Source organism: Alligator sinensis, unplaced genomic scaffold (assembly GCF_000455745.1).
Source record: "Alligator sinensis unplaced genomic scaffold, ASM45574v1 scaffold596_1, whole genome shotgun sequence".
NCBI lineage: Eukaryota > Metazoa > Chordata > Crocodylia > Alligatoridae > Alligator > Alligator sinensis.
This window is the reverse complement of record NW_005841967.1, coordinates 1,125,941-1,139,352: the sequence shown is the minus strand read 5'-3', so window position 1 is coordinate 1,139,352 and position 13,412 is coordinate 1,125,941.

Here is a 13,412-nt window from a genome sequence, read left to right as displayed (position 1 = left end):
AGAACAGCTAATCCTCTTCACTGCTAATGCTTCACTATCCAGCAGGAAAACGTGAGCTGTTTCATTCTCCTTCAGGTCTGCAGCCTATAGTAAGCAGCTGTGTTTCAAGGAGCACAACTGTGGGATCGCTCGTTAGATCCCATTGCACCTGATCACCGGTGCAGGGGGAGCCTGGGATAACGAACCTGGGACCCTTGAGAGAAGCAGGGCTTGTAGCAGCAGCAGTGTTCCTTGTACTACCCCCACTGTGAGCTCATCGTTCTCCTTGCTGCCCCCCACTGCAAGTCCCACACCTTGTGAGGCTTTCAGTGGCAGCAGTGGTGTCCCTGCTGTGAGCCCTGTAGCCAACAAGGCTGATGACACTACCAACACTGACAGTAGGGATAGGCAATGTTTTTGGCCAGAGTCCAGAAAAAACTGCAATGTCTACCTTCTAAGGTGCTAGAGTGCTGGGTGCCAGCATGCCAGAAAAACAAAATGGGGGTGGGGGAAACATGGCAGGACACACTACATATTAATATAGTTAATAATAATAAATTATGCTCTTTTTTTTGCTTTAATTTTTTTTTACAGGTTTTCTAGAAATTCTAAACCTGGTGACAATAAATAAAGTTTCATATATTACTCTTGTTCTTGTGTATTCTTTTTTTGTTAAGGAAGTTGTGATAGAAGAGAGAAAGAGGGAAAGAAAGAAAAAAGAGAAAAAAGGAGAGGAGAGAGAGGAAAGGAAGAGGCTGAAAGAGGTAAAAGAAAGAAAGAAGAAAAAAGGAAAGAGAGAAAGAAAAAAGAAGAAAGAAAAGGGGAGAGAAAAAGAAGAGAAAGAGAAAAAGGAGAAAAAAGAAATAGAAAAAAGGAGAGAGAAGGAGAGAAGAGAGAAACAGAAAGAGAGCAAGAGAGAGAGAGAAAGAGAAAAGAAAAAGAGGGAAAGAAAAAAAGAGAAGAGAAAGAAAAAAAAAGCAAAAAAAGGAGAGAAGATAAGTAATATGTCCAGCAGAGGGAGGCAGTGACACCCCAGTAGCAGCTGCCAGGGCCAGGGTGCTCAGGTCTCCCTGGTGGTCCCAGAGCAGGGGGAGCCTGGGCCCAGGGCTAGGAGGGAGGGCCTGGCCAGGTCTCTGGCAGACAGATGCCCTGTCCCACCTGGACGGGGCACAGAGCACCGGGGCTTGGCACTCGGGGCAGGGTCCAGGCAGCAGGCATGGGAGGAGGTGCCATGGTTGTGCCAGCCTGGCCAGGCCCTTGGGAAGGCAGCAGTCAGAGGAGAGCAGGAGTTGGGCAGGAAGCTTGGGATGCCCTGAGGCTCCGCAGACTCAGGCCATGGTGGGTTGGCAGGGGCGCCCAGCAACACCCGAGACGGGGCCCTGTCTGGCCTGTACAGCTCTGCAGGGATGGGCCGCAGCTGCCAAGCCTGCAAGGGGATACTGCCTAGCCAGGGCAGGACACTGGGCTCAGGGGGCTGCTGGCTCCAGGCCTCATCTCCCTGCACACCAGGCACAGTGTGAGTGGGGTAGACCCACCCCAAGTGCAAGGGCCCAGCTTCAGGGCCCAGCCCCAGGAGCACTTGCACCCCAGGAACAGCAGCCATGGGCAGCACTTGGGCCAAGCCAGCTGGGAGCCTCCAGTGCAGCAGCCCTCCGCAACGTCTGCCCAGGCCTGACCCCTAGAGGGGAGCTGCAGGTGGGTGAATGCTGGAGGCTTCCAGTGGGTAGGCAAGCCCTGGGCCCAGCCAGGGCTTGGGAAGACAAATACCCCATCCCACCTGCATGGGGTTAGCACTGGGGTGCTGAGCGCTGGAATTGGGTGCTCAGGGCAGAGTCCGGGTGAGGAGGGGAGAAGCAGGTGTGGGGCGAGGTGCCATGGGTGGGCTGGCCCAGCCTGACTGGGCCCTTAGGAAAGCAGCAGCTGGAGGAGAGCAGGGGCTGGATGGGAAGTGAGGGCTGCCCTGAGACTCCACAGATTAGGACCATGGTGGGTAGGTGGGGGCACCCAGCCTGGCCTGCATAGCGTTGTGGGGATGGGCTACAGCTGCCCTGCCCATGAGGGGATGCCACTTGGCCAAGGCAGGACACCGGTCTCAGGGGGCTCCTGGCTTGCCTCCTTGTGTTCAGGGCACAGTGCAAGTGAGATAGAGCCGCCCCCAGTGCAGGGGCCCAGCCATGAGAGCCCCCCCAGGTCTTGGGAACAATTGCTGCAGGCAGCGCTTGGGGCTGAGCCAGCTGGGAGCCTCCAGCGCAGCAACTCTCCATAGTGCCTGCCCAGGCCCTGGACTCTCTCACTTGCAGCTCCTCTCCAGGTGCTGGGTCGGGTGAGGGGGGTGAGAGCGCACAGGCTGGGGACATGGGGCAGGGTCAGCAGAATGCAGACAGTGTCCCTGCCCATGTTCTCCATCCTCCATGCCTGCTGTGGTGCTGGGACCGGTGGTTGCTCTGGGTACCCCAGAGCAGCATTTTAAGAAACATTTTTTTTTAAACAATTTCCTTGCACACCTCCTGGCATGCCAAGGAAAATGTCTCCCCGTGCCACTAACTGGCACGCGTGCCAGGGGTTGCCTATCCCTAACTGAGAGCCTTGTCAGCTACAGGACTGGCAGAGGGTAGTGCACCCCTGTGGCTGGGAGCCCCTCAGTTGATGAGCACTTGGCCACCCATTCAATTAGTGAGCAATTGGCCATCCATTCAATTAATGCTGTGATTAGAACAACCTACAAAGTTATTATACATTTTTATGAAATAAAAGAAACAATAGGCTACAAAGTTAACACGCCATTAATTGGTTGACTGTATAGCTGGGTCACAACTAAAGCGTGATTAGCTGGTTAATCATGCCTTAAAGTGTAATATATAGAGGGGTTCTAAGTGTTCAGCAAGGCACTGACATATGTTCTAATCATGCGAGTGGTCCTACTGAAATAAAGATGAGGTGGTTTGCAAAATTGAGATCCAAAGCCTTTCTGAATGGGACTTAACTTGGGTTCTTAAAATCCCACTCAAATTCTATTTAACAGCAGGGAACTTTAATACCTGAAATACCTAGAAGTAAATAATTTTCTACCAATGTTTATAGCAAGCACTTTAAATATGCTATAATGTTAATACTTATCAGCTTAGTCCTTTATTTCATGTAGAAAATGTGTAGAAAAACTCACTCAATTTTTCAATCCTTTGGGGAAATTTTCTCTACTGGCCTTATATAAAAGGAATTGAAGATAGAAACAAAATATTATTTAACAAGGTTTTATATGACAACATAAAGAGTGACTGGTATCTGAGTGTTGATTCAGACATATTTCTGCCAGGGTTACTTCCCTGCCAAAATATACCTCCAACAACCATACATAAATTTTATTTTTAATAAATAACCACTAAATGGTTGAATAAACAGAGTAAACTGTGGGTAACTGTAGCTTATAATGAATATCTGTTGTAGCAACATTAACAAATACCTTGCACAGACTCACTGCAAGTCAGTGCCACCATCACTAGCTTATTGGTTGGTGGCAAACCAAATGATGTTGGAACACATCAGCAGTTTCCCTTGGTGAGAAATCTACGTCCTAGCTACATCAGCTTTTACTCTTGAAGTATCCCTCATGTTTGTACTTTTCAGACTTTTGGCTTTAAAAATCTTATAATTTATAAAGGAATAGCCAAGGTCTCTCCTTGCTGACCCAAAAAGTCACTGTGGCAAGATTGTTCCCTATACCCTGCCCAAAATATAAACACATAAAATACACTTAATCAAAGGCAGTCTGGTCTAGACTTTGAAACAGGGGGTTAGGATTCAAAAAAGTCTGTCACTAACTCTGTGTGTGATGTTGGGCAAGACTCTTGACCCCCTATACCTCAGTTTCTCCATATGTAAAGAAGCATTCCTAGAGGGAAAAGAGCCACATAAAATTGGTTTCTCACTGTGTTTTTTAAAGCAATAATTAAGTGGGAAAGGCATTATACTGTGCATCTGTGAAGAATTATAATATGTATTAGAATTGCTGAAGCATTTGTGAAATGTTCTTTGCAAAAAATGAGGGAGAGAGAAAGGTTCAATGTAAAATAATCCGCCTAAGTTTACAAACGCTCAGAAAAGAAGGGATGATCCTGCACTACTGAAATGAGTGAGAATTTTGCCATTAGCTTTAATGGCATCATGATTAGACCAACCCTAAGAAGGAGTCTGAAATCAGGGGCTTTCAACACCTCACAGGATCAGGCCCTAGTGGCTTTACTCAAACTTTTCTTTGGGAGTGGCCCATGTGAGTCTTTACAGTGCTCGCCATTCATGCAGTTTTCTTCATAAATCACCAGATCCCTTCCAAAAGTGGCCCTGTTATTTTGTTGTTGCAAAATCAGTTTTATTTTTATGTTTTTCCTCAACCACATATATATTTAGATAAACTCTGATTTCCCACCTATGCAAATGCAAGGGGCATTTTACACTTTCCTTAAGTACTGAAAGATTTACAGCTCCAATTTCTCACAAATTTTATTCACTAAGATTGATCATTTGCTGCATAGTGAAGCCGGGGGGAAGGAGGACCATAGAAAAAGTGCCAAACATTCTTACTTTTCTTTGTAGAAGGAAGAAAAATAGGCTTATCTCTGGAAAGGCAGACCCTTTCATTAAGGGATGAAGTGAGGACTGATCAAATAGTACTGGGATTTCAGACATACTGATACAGGAAATAGTTAAGGATGGCAGAAAAGCACTAGGAGACTTTAAAATGGCTTTCCAACAAGTGGGCCAAATGCATCCTTACTGAAACTCAGAGGATTTCATGAGACTTAAGCCAGCCATCAGTTTGGCCAACTGACCCTAAAAAATGCTTCATATCTTTTTTTTGTTTCAAGACTGCTCTTCATATCTCAAAAAAGCACTGGTATTTCTGTTTCCATTGGCCAATGAGGTTTTCCTGTTCTCCTCCCTTCCTAACTAAACCTCCATTAACACTTTGTCTCTCAGAACAGGGCTGTAGTTTGTGAGAAGGTTCACATTCACTAATGCAAGGTTAAGTGTACCAATTCTTTTATGCTTCTTCAAAAAAATGCTCTCTCTAAACCAGAACTTTGCTGTAACAACCGATCTGTGATGACTGGATTGCTGCTCTGGCCCTTTTAAAATAAAAAGATTAAGGACCAGATTTTGAAGTCTTTATTTACAGTAAATAGCAGTTCACTTGCATCTTTCTGCAGCTGAGAGTACAAGAGTTTCAATGTACTACAGTGGTCACCAACTGGTCAATTGTGATCGACTGGTCAATCAAGGTGCCTCTGACAGCCCATCTAAGTCTGGTGGGGCTGAGATGGACTGTCAGAAGCTTCACGATTGGTGGGAAACGTGGGGAGCAGCCAGGGCGCACATGTCTGGGCTGAGCCAAGCCACGCCTCCTGACATTGGGGTCGGGCTGGGTGAGTGGGAGGATCCCCCTCCACGCCCCCAGCCACAGGGCAAGTGGAGCCCCAGCTGAGCCAGGCCAGGGGAGGGTTGGAGCCTGGGTGGCTTGTCCAGGCATGCAGGGGGGCTCCTGCTGCTGCACGCACCCTGCCACTGCACCCTGCACTGCTACAGCTGCTTGGCATGCAAAGCCCAGTGTGTAGTGGCAGCCGCCTCACCCCACGCACAGACTGGGGGGCATGTGTCCCCTGGGCATAGGCAGTGGAAGGGAAGGGCTAACAGGACTTAGCCCCCCCCAAATGCAGGGCAGCCGTGGGGCCACGAGGCATCCTGGCCATGGGCTTCTGGCACCTGCAGCAGAGGTGGGGAGGGAGTGGGAATGGGGCTGAGGTGAAGGATGGAGCTGCGAGCAGCTTATCTGGGGGGTGCCCAGCACAGCAGGGGGGCTCCTGCCACTGCACACACCCCGTGAAGGCACGGGGGGGTGCACCCCCAGATCTGCAAGGGGGGAGGTGGGCTGCAGCTGTAGGCTGGTGCTGGGGCTAAGCTGGGCTCCTTTGTGGGGAGGGGAGTGCTGGGCTGGGTTGTGATCAGGGTGGGCAGTGGCGGGGGGGGGGGGGGGGGGGTGGGGGGAGGGGGCTGCAGCCACCCCAAAATTCACCACAGCCCCCTGATTCCCCCTTCCAGTGCCACCACTACCCATCCCAAGCACAGCCTGGCCCAGCGACCCCCGCTGGGTTGTGATCAGGGTGGGCAGTGGCGGTGCTGGAAGCAGGGCTATGGGGGGAGGGGGCTGCAGCCACCCCAAAATTCACCACAGCCCCCTGATTCCCCCTTCCAGTGCCACCACTACCCATCCCAAGCACAGCCTGGCCCAGCGACCCCCCACCAGGAAGAACCCAGCTTAGCCCCAGACCCAACCCACAGCTGCAGCCCACCTACCCCCCTGCAGATCAGGGAGCACACGCTCTCCATGCTCTTCTGGGGTGCATGCCCGCCCGTCCCCATGCCAGGCGCCCCCCAGACAAGCCGCTGTGGCTCCGTTCTATGCTGCATTTGGGGGGCGGAGCCCCCCTCCCAAATAATTATTCCTCCCACCACCTATGCCCTTGGGCCTCCACCAGGGTGCATGCAGTGGCGGGAGCATGCAGGGTGCCTGCAGTGATGAGCTGTCCAGACCCCCCACTCACCGCTGCCCCACTCCCTCCCTCACTGTGGGGGCCTCAATCTGCCCCCCACCCCCACAGACTGACCTACTGGGCAGGGGGGGCAGGGCACAGTAGATCCTGGGTCACCTTTTACTTCAAAAAGTGATCTTTCTCCTTAAAAAGGTTGGAGACCACTGCTGAACTACATAACTAACTCGTTGGATTGGTAGCGAAGCTTGTGTCCTGTGTCACTGGTGGGCTACGTGCTGCCAACCTCCGGCCCCAAACAACCAGACTCGCACAGAGATCCATACAAATATGATTCTTCTATTTTCTTTTTGTGTGTGTTGCTGTTTTTCCAACCTGCAGGCTGGAACACAAGTTGTAGCAGGGAAGATTTGGAGAGTGACACCAGGAAACTCAAGTACTTGGAAAATTTTGCAATAACTAAGCATTCAAGGCACCTCATGAAGAGCACGTGACACTTCAAATAAAAACCAAGCTTCTTGCTGTCCAAATGGAGTTCTATTATTGCACAGAACTATGCACAAAAAACTCTATGGATTTATATTTGAAATCTCTAGGTATATCTCGTGTATCATGTTTGCACACCGAGCAGTGCTAACATTGTGTGGCACCTTTGAAAGGATCTCAAGGCACTCCAGGGTGCCATGGCACTCTGGTTGAGAATCACTGCCCTAAATACTCTGAATAAATAGACTTAAGTGGGACATATTCCTGGCACTAGCCCTCTGTGCAGGGGGACATTGCAGCCTTTTGTTAAGTGAGATTTATCTAATACTTAGAGTAAAGCACTGGAAGAGACATTGCATAGGAGCTGTGCTATTGACTCACCAGGTGACTGAACAAATCCCTTAGTATCTTCATACCTTTATTTCAACTGGCTTTAAAAAGGTTATAACAATATTTATCAAACACCCCCAAAGTTTCACAGAGTCTAACCGTAGTTAAGAAAGTGTTTTTAAACCCTTGAACGAAGAAGTACCCTACAAATGCAAAATGCTATTTAAAGGGGCGGGACATACCGTATGGATTTCAAACCATGTCACTGACTCCAAAGGTCATTGTTACAAAAGGCAGTGACTTCATAAAAGGCCTTACGAAACACAGAAGCAGATTAATGTTTTCTTTCAACAGCTTTATTTTTCAGTTCTTTTTATCATTGTTTTGTAAACTATTTATTTAAAACAAGGTCACTGAAGTGCAAATATATAACAAATCTCAGACAGCAAAAAGGGGAGATGATAATACAAGCTAAGTGTGTTACTCTGAGGTGATTTCCTATCAAAGGTTAGACAAAAAGCAACAATTCTTCCTGTACTTTTAGAAGACATTTAGGTATGGTTTATCGTAGGTTACATATTGGCCTACTTGGCTGATATTTCAAAGTCCAATTTGTCTACATCTGAGCCTGAAACTTGGCAGACAAAATAAGTTTCTTTTTCTCCACAGTAAAGTATCTGATTGTTTTTTCAGGGTGTTCAAACAATCAGGATTAAAGTTCACTCTTGTAATTCCTCCTGCTGTTTAGACATGAAATGATTTGACCAGATTCATTATGAGAATGAGTATTCGTTCTAAATTTGAATACCATTCAAACTTGGTGCTAAGTTAAAAACACAATTAAAGTTTCCCTCACAAGGAAAGTTAACCTCACCTTTGCCAGAATCCATGATAAGATGGTAAATATGAGGTTGTAAGTGTGTATCTCAAGGACTTCTGGAAATCAGATATGAACTCCTCTCCTTATGAAACCAAAATTCGTGTCGATTCATTGGGCCAGTATTTCACCCAAGAACTGCTAAATCTTGGGTGTGTAATTGGGAGGACTCCCAATACTCCCTTGCTTTTAAACATATTCTGTTCTTTCTTCAGTTGGAGTTGGACATGTACCTGATTTTGTATGTGCTGCATAAGTTAAGCAATACTCATAAGCATTTTACATCATATACGGAGTCAGTCATATGAATTAAAGATACTTATGTGGTAAGATAGTATATCTCCATACCTTGTTCCCTGCAGTACATTCTCCATTTCATTTACATGATTCAGGCAATGGGGCTTCCCACCAGCTCCCCCAGGAGGTAATTTTACATTCTAATAGGCCCACATTACATGAGGGAATGCTTCCTGATATTCAACCTAAACTTGCTTTTGCTCAGTATCAAGCCTTTACTTCTAATACTATGTCCTTCAGCTGTCCTAAAAATTCCTCTCTCTCTCTTCTTTAAGCATTGTAGACAGTTCACTTAGTCATTGTTTCCTCATTCAGATATTTCTTTTGGAAAGTAAAATTGGCAGGAATCAGGAGACAGTTCTGTTACCATGAAGCCTCTTGTGAATGGAACTTGTGAGAAAGAAAAGCTCCTAATTTAAGTATTTCAATGTGAAAAAATAATATTTTGGAATAAGTCACGATTCGCAGAGTCATGATTGCTAGAAACGCTGTATGTGGAATTTGCACTGAAGGACAGAGAGGTAAAATAAACAATAACCTAACTAGACCTCATAGTTTGCTAGAAAAAAGGCACATTCTAATGATTAAAGCATGAACTGCACTGTCTGGACCTATTCCTGGCTCTATCAATGAACTGTAGTGGGACCTTCTGTGCTTCAGTTTCTCCATCTATAAAACGAGCTTAAGAGAATTTCTCTTCTCTGATTATTCCATCTTCTGTTTTCATGCTTCTAGCACGAGACTAGCAGAAATTCCTCTAGCTCTCGTGGGACAGACTAATGCCTTTAAAAAATTTCCCTTCCAAAATGTTTTGCACCGTGGTAACGTAAGTCTTATGTATGGACCAGAAGTAGTTATATATTTCTTTCTGATGACCAGGAAAAAACTGATTTCCCAGTTCTTCTGGGAACCTTCAGTACATGAAGGTAGACTGGCGAGTAAAAATCCAGCTAAATTATATAATGAGCTAGCTCCTTGGCCCCATTCAAACTCTAGAAGTTGTTACTCCGGTGTAGGTAGTGCCAGGGGTGCAAAGAGGTCAGTAAATGGCAATGTCCAGCAATCTCCATTTTTGGCTCAAAGATACCAGACTGTGCTTATCTGGTATGGGCAGAATGTGAGAGAAAGAATGAGAAGTCCTATCTAATCCCCAGGTGGACAGCAACTCCAGCAGTGCAAACACAGGATGCTCACTAGACTGATATTACATGCCCAGACCTCATCACCAATTTGCAGTTCCCCCTGCAGCTCATTCACCAACCCCCACATAAGCTCTGTGCCTCATGCCCAACTCTACCATCAGCTGATAAAGATAGCTGCAGTCTCTTCTCATGACCTGAATTTCAGTGTGGTCACTAAAGGCTGGCTGTTGGAAATTTTAACAAAACCCCATTTTCCAATAGGAAAATATTTCATTAGAAATTCTTTAGCTAGCCCTACCCCCAAGATAGAGCACAACTACACTTACAGGGCTTCAAAGCAGCAAAACTGGAATAGACTTAATAGCCCCACAACCACAACCGACTATTAAGAAACACATTCAAATGTGGCTTTAAGTAATGAGACTATGTACATATGAAGACCCCAGGTTTTTGTTTGCTCTGTTCTGTTGTTAAGCATGCATAGTTGAGACCTGTTTCAGAAGAGACGGGAAAGAGCGAACTTTTGATTCCTGACCCACTTTCCTGGAAAAGATCATGCGTAGTTAGCGTCCTGAGCTTTGATGGGAAAGATGGTATGATCGACAAGTGCACGAGGTGATAGGCCTGAGGTAAAAGTCAGAAACGAGTGCTGTTGAGTAACAGATAGTAGCAGTTTGGATGACTGGCAGTCACCATCAGTACATGATTGGAGGATGATTAGATGGTGAGTTACCAAGTGCCCATTGATATAAGTAACAGCACAAGGGTCTCTCGGGGTGTGTGTACATGGTGTGGCTGAGGCACGGGTGCACACGGGCGTGCCTGGCTATGTGTGCATCTCTGTTTGTGAGCCTTAAAGTTTTGAGTTCTAAGCATGTTGCGCTGTGGAGTATATCTGCTGCTGATAATAATAAAGTATAATCCTTTATTATTCTACTTCTCTGTTCCCAGTTCTGTGTATAAACCTATATTGCTCTTTTGTGTTTCCAGTACTGTCTAGCTGTTGTTCTACAGTTAATTTTTTTTTTTATTAAAACCAATTGAACCAAGCTGGATACCTGATAGCTTGGCTTACCATCAATCTATCCACCCACTACCTTTCCAGCACCCAATTAATATAATTAATATATTAAGTATGGGTTTTCCATGCAATTCATATTCCTATAAAACCTCCAAGTCTGCAAAAGTAACAACAGGTCTTTAATGACCAGCCATACTGCAGCACTCAGCTGCACTTTGATAAGTGCCCATTTCATGAATAAATACACAGAGCACAGGGAAGTTACAATAATAATCCACCATAAAAATTGGCCAACAGTCACCTTTGTTCACTTGGATTCAGTCCACTATCACTGCCCACACTAAGACAATTTACAATAATTTACAACAGGTTTCAAACATGCCCAGAACATAGTGTGCAGAAGCAACTTCAGTCATTATCCAGCTTTTATGAATCAACATATCACACAAATGATTCTCCATTCTTCACTGCCAGTGTCAGATTTACCCCCCAAATTATCATCTCTGGATGTTATGAACACGTAATATTCTAGCCTGGCTGCAATCTCTCACTCTACAGGATGTTGTGGGCTTTGAAACCAGCCTCTAGGTATTAGTGCCTCATCATATCACTAATTTGGGTACTCCCAATCAATGTGGCAAATGTACTAATGGTTGCAGTGTTTCTCAGATGGTCTTCTGTGACATGAAGCCTTCTGAGGAACCAGAGGCTTTAAAAAGGGAGAGAAAAATAAGAGATATTCTCAGGGAAGGAATCCCAGCCCTATATGGAAAGAAGGAAAAAGTGTGTGTGTGTTTTGTTTTTACCTATACTTGGGAGTCAAAGTATTCCTTATCAGATGAGACCACGGGCGCAAGCATCACAATGTCTGATTTTACTTCCAGGAGCAAGCTTCTTAGCATAACGGAGAAAAGTTTTTTTTTCACCCAACTATACGTCAATACAATGTTGTCTCTACCTACCTGCATTCAGCTTTTAGTGATCATAGTATGTGTAATGGCTGGTCAGCCTTAGGAGGTTGAGGAGCAATAGGCTGGTTATTCTGGATGCTTAATTCAAAACTTTTAGCTGCACCCAAATTAGTCCCATTTCCTGAACTCATAAGTTTGTGTATGGTGTTCATCCTCACTGCATGATAATGTTGACAAATCTAACCTCATAACACCAATAAAAGATGGCAATACTCCTACTGTCATCCTACAACTCCATTCTATTCTGGGTAAGTTCTTATACTTCGTTCATTATTAAAGTATCTGACCTCTTTCCAGTAGTTGCTGAGAAACTGCACCAAGTTTGTGCTCATCCTCTCTCAGCAGTTTTCTATCCCTGTTTTAGAGAAGCCCAGGGCTAGAATAGCATCGTTCTTCAGGATGGCACTCACTCTCATGCCTGCATGTTGAATTCTTGTATCACGTCTGCCTACACTGTACCTCATTACAGAAAACACTATTTTCCCTTCACTTTCGTAAGTACAAAGTCCACTCTCCAATTTTTAAAAAAGAAAAACAGATATGGAGAAGGAGAGAGATGAAAAAATTCCTCACTTTGGTGGTAAAATTTCAATGGGAGACAGTTCTTTCTTCAAAACAATACATAGGGAAAAGCTCATTTGTCTCTGCTCTGAAAGGAAAGCTATTGACACACATGATTACCCCTCTAATCAATCATGTCTTTTGTATTTATCTAGTTTGGTCTGGTCTATTTCCTCATGCCATCTTTTTTTACTGCTGTAAAGAATCCTGATCTACTTACATGTGGTCATATATCTGGTTTATCCACAAAAAAGGTTGACATCAACCAACACCTTTTTTAAATGGGTATAGTTATCAAGGGGTATTGTGTTCAATGGTCAGTAAATTTAATTATTATCATACTATCTATTCCATACACAGACCCCTCCAAATCCTTCTAAAACCTAAATATCAATAAATATAAAAATATGTAGGGCAAGATTCTCAGCTGTATTACACCAATATAATTTTTGGATATATGCCAATGTATATCAGCTGTGCTTATTTACATCAGCTGAATATGTGACCTTAGTATTATTTATACATAGTCCCACCCTAATTTTGCCCTGTGGGGTCAGGCCAACCTTCAGGATCTCAATATTGCGCTGTTAGACAGGAGGGTATGACACAATTGCACATATACAAACACACAAATCAATTAGGTACATACACACACACACACTACCAGCTCAGGCACATACACATCCAAACCAGCCTAGGCACATGCATACCTATCACCAATTCAAGCACATACAATATATACCCCAAAAGTTAGACAAAACTCAATTGTCCGTACTCACACACTCACTGCACATACACAGATAACTAATTCGTATATCATGAACACAATGACATTATACACACACACACACACACCCTGGTAAGTTCCTAACTTGGATGGTATGGTATGTGTGTGTGTGCTTGGGGTACCTGGGATACTTGGGGGAAGGTTAAGGTGAGAGAAAGAGAGTTAAAGTGTAGGGAGTGAAAGTTGCCAGAACCAGGATTAGAACCGTTGGACAAGAGAGAAGCTGGCTGAGGAACTGAGGCTTCAGTTTACTGAAGATCAAGTGGCTCCAGGGTTACTCGAGGTCACAAAGGAAAGAAAAAAAAAAAGCCTGGTGGAAAGGAGGAGACAGCCAGGAAAGAAACTGAGGCAGAAACCTGGTTGCTCAGGGGAAAAGGAAAAGGCAGTGGGGATAAGACAGTGGCAAAGAAACGGGTTTT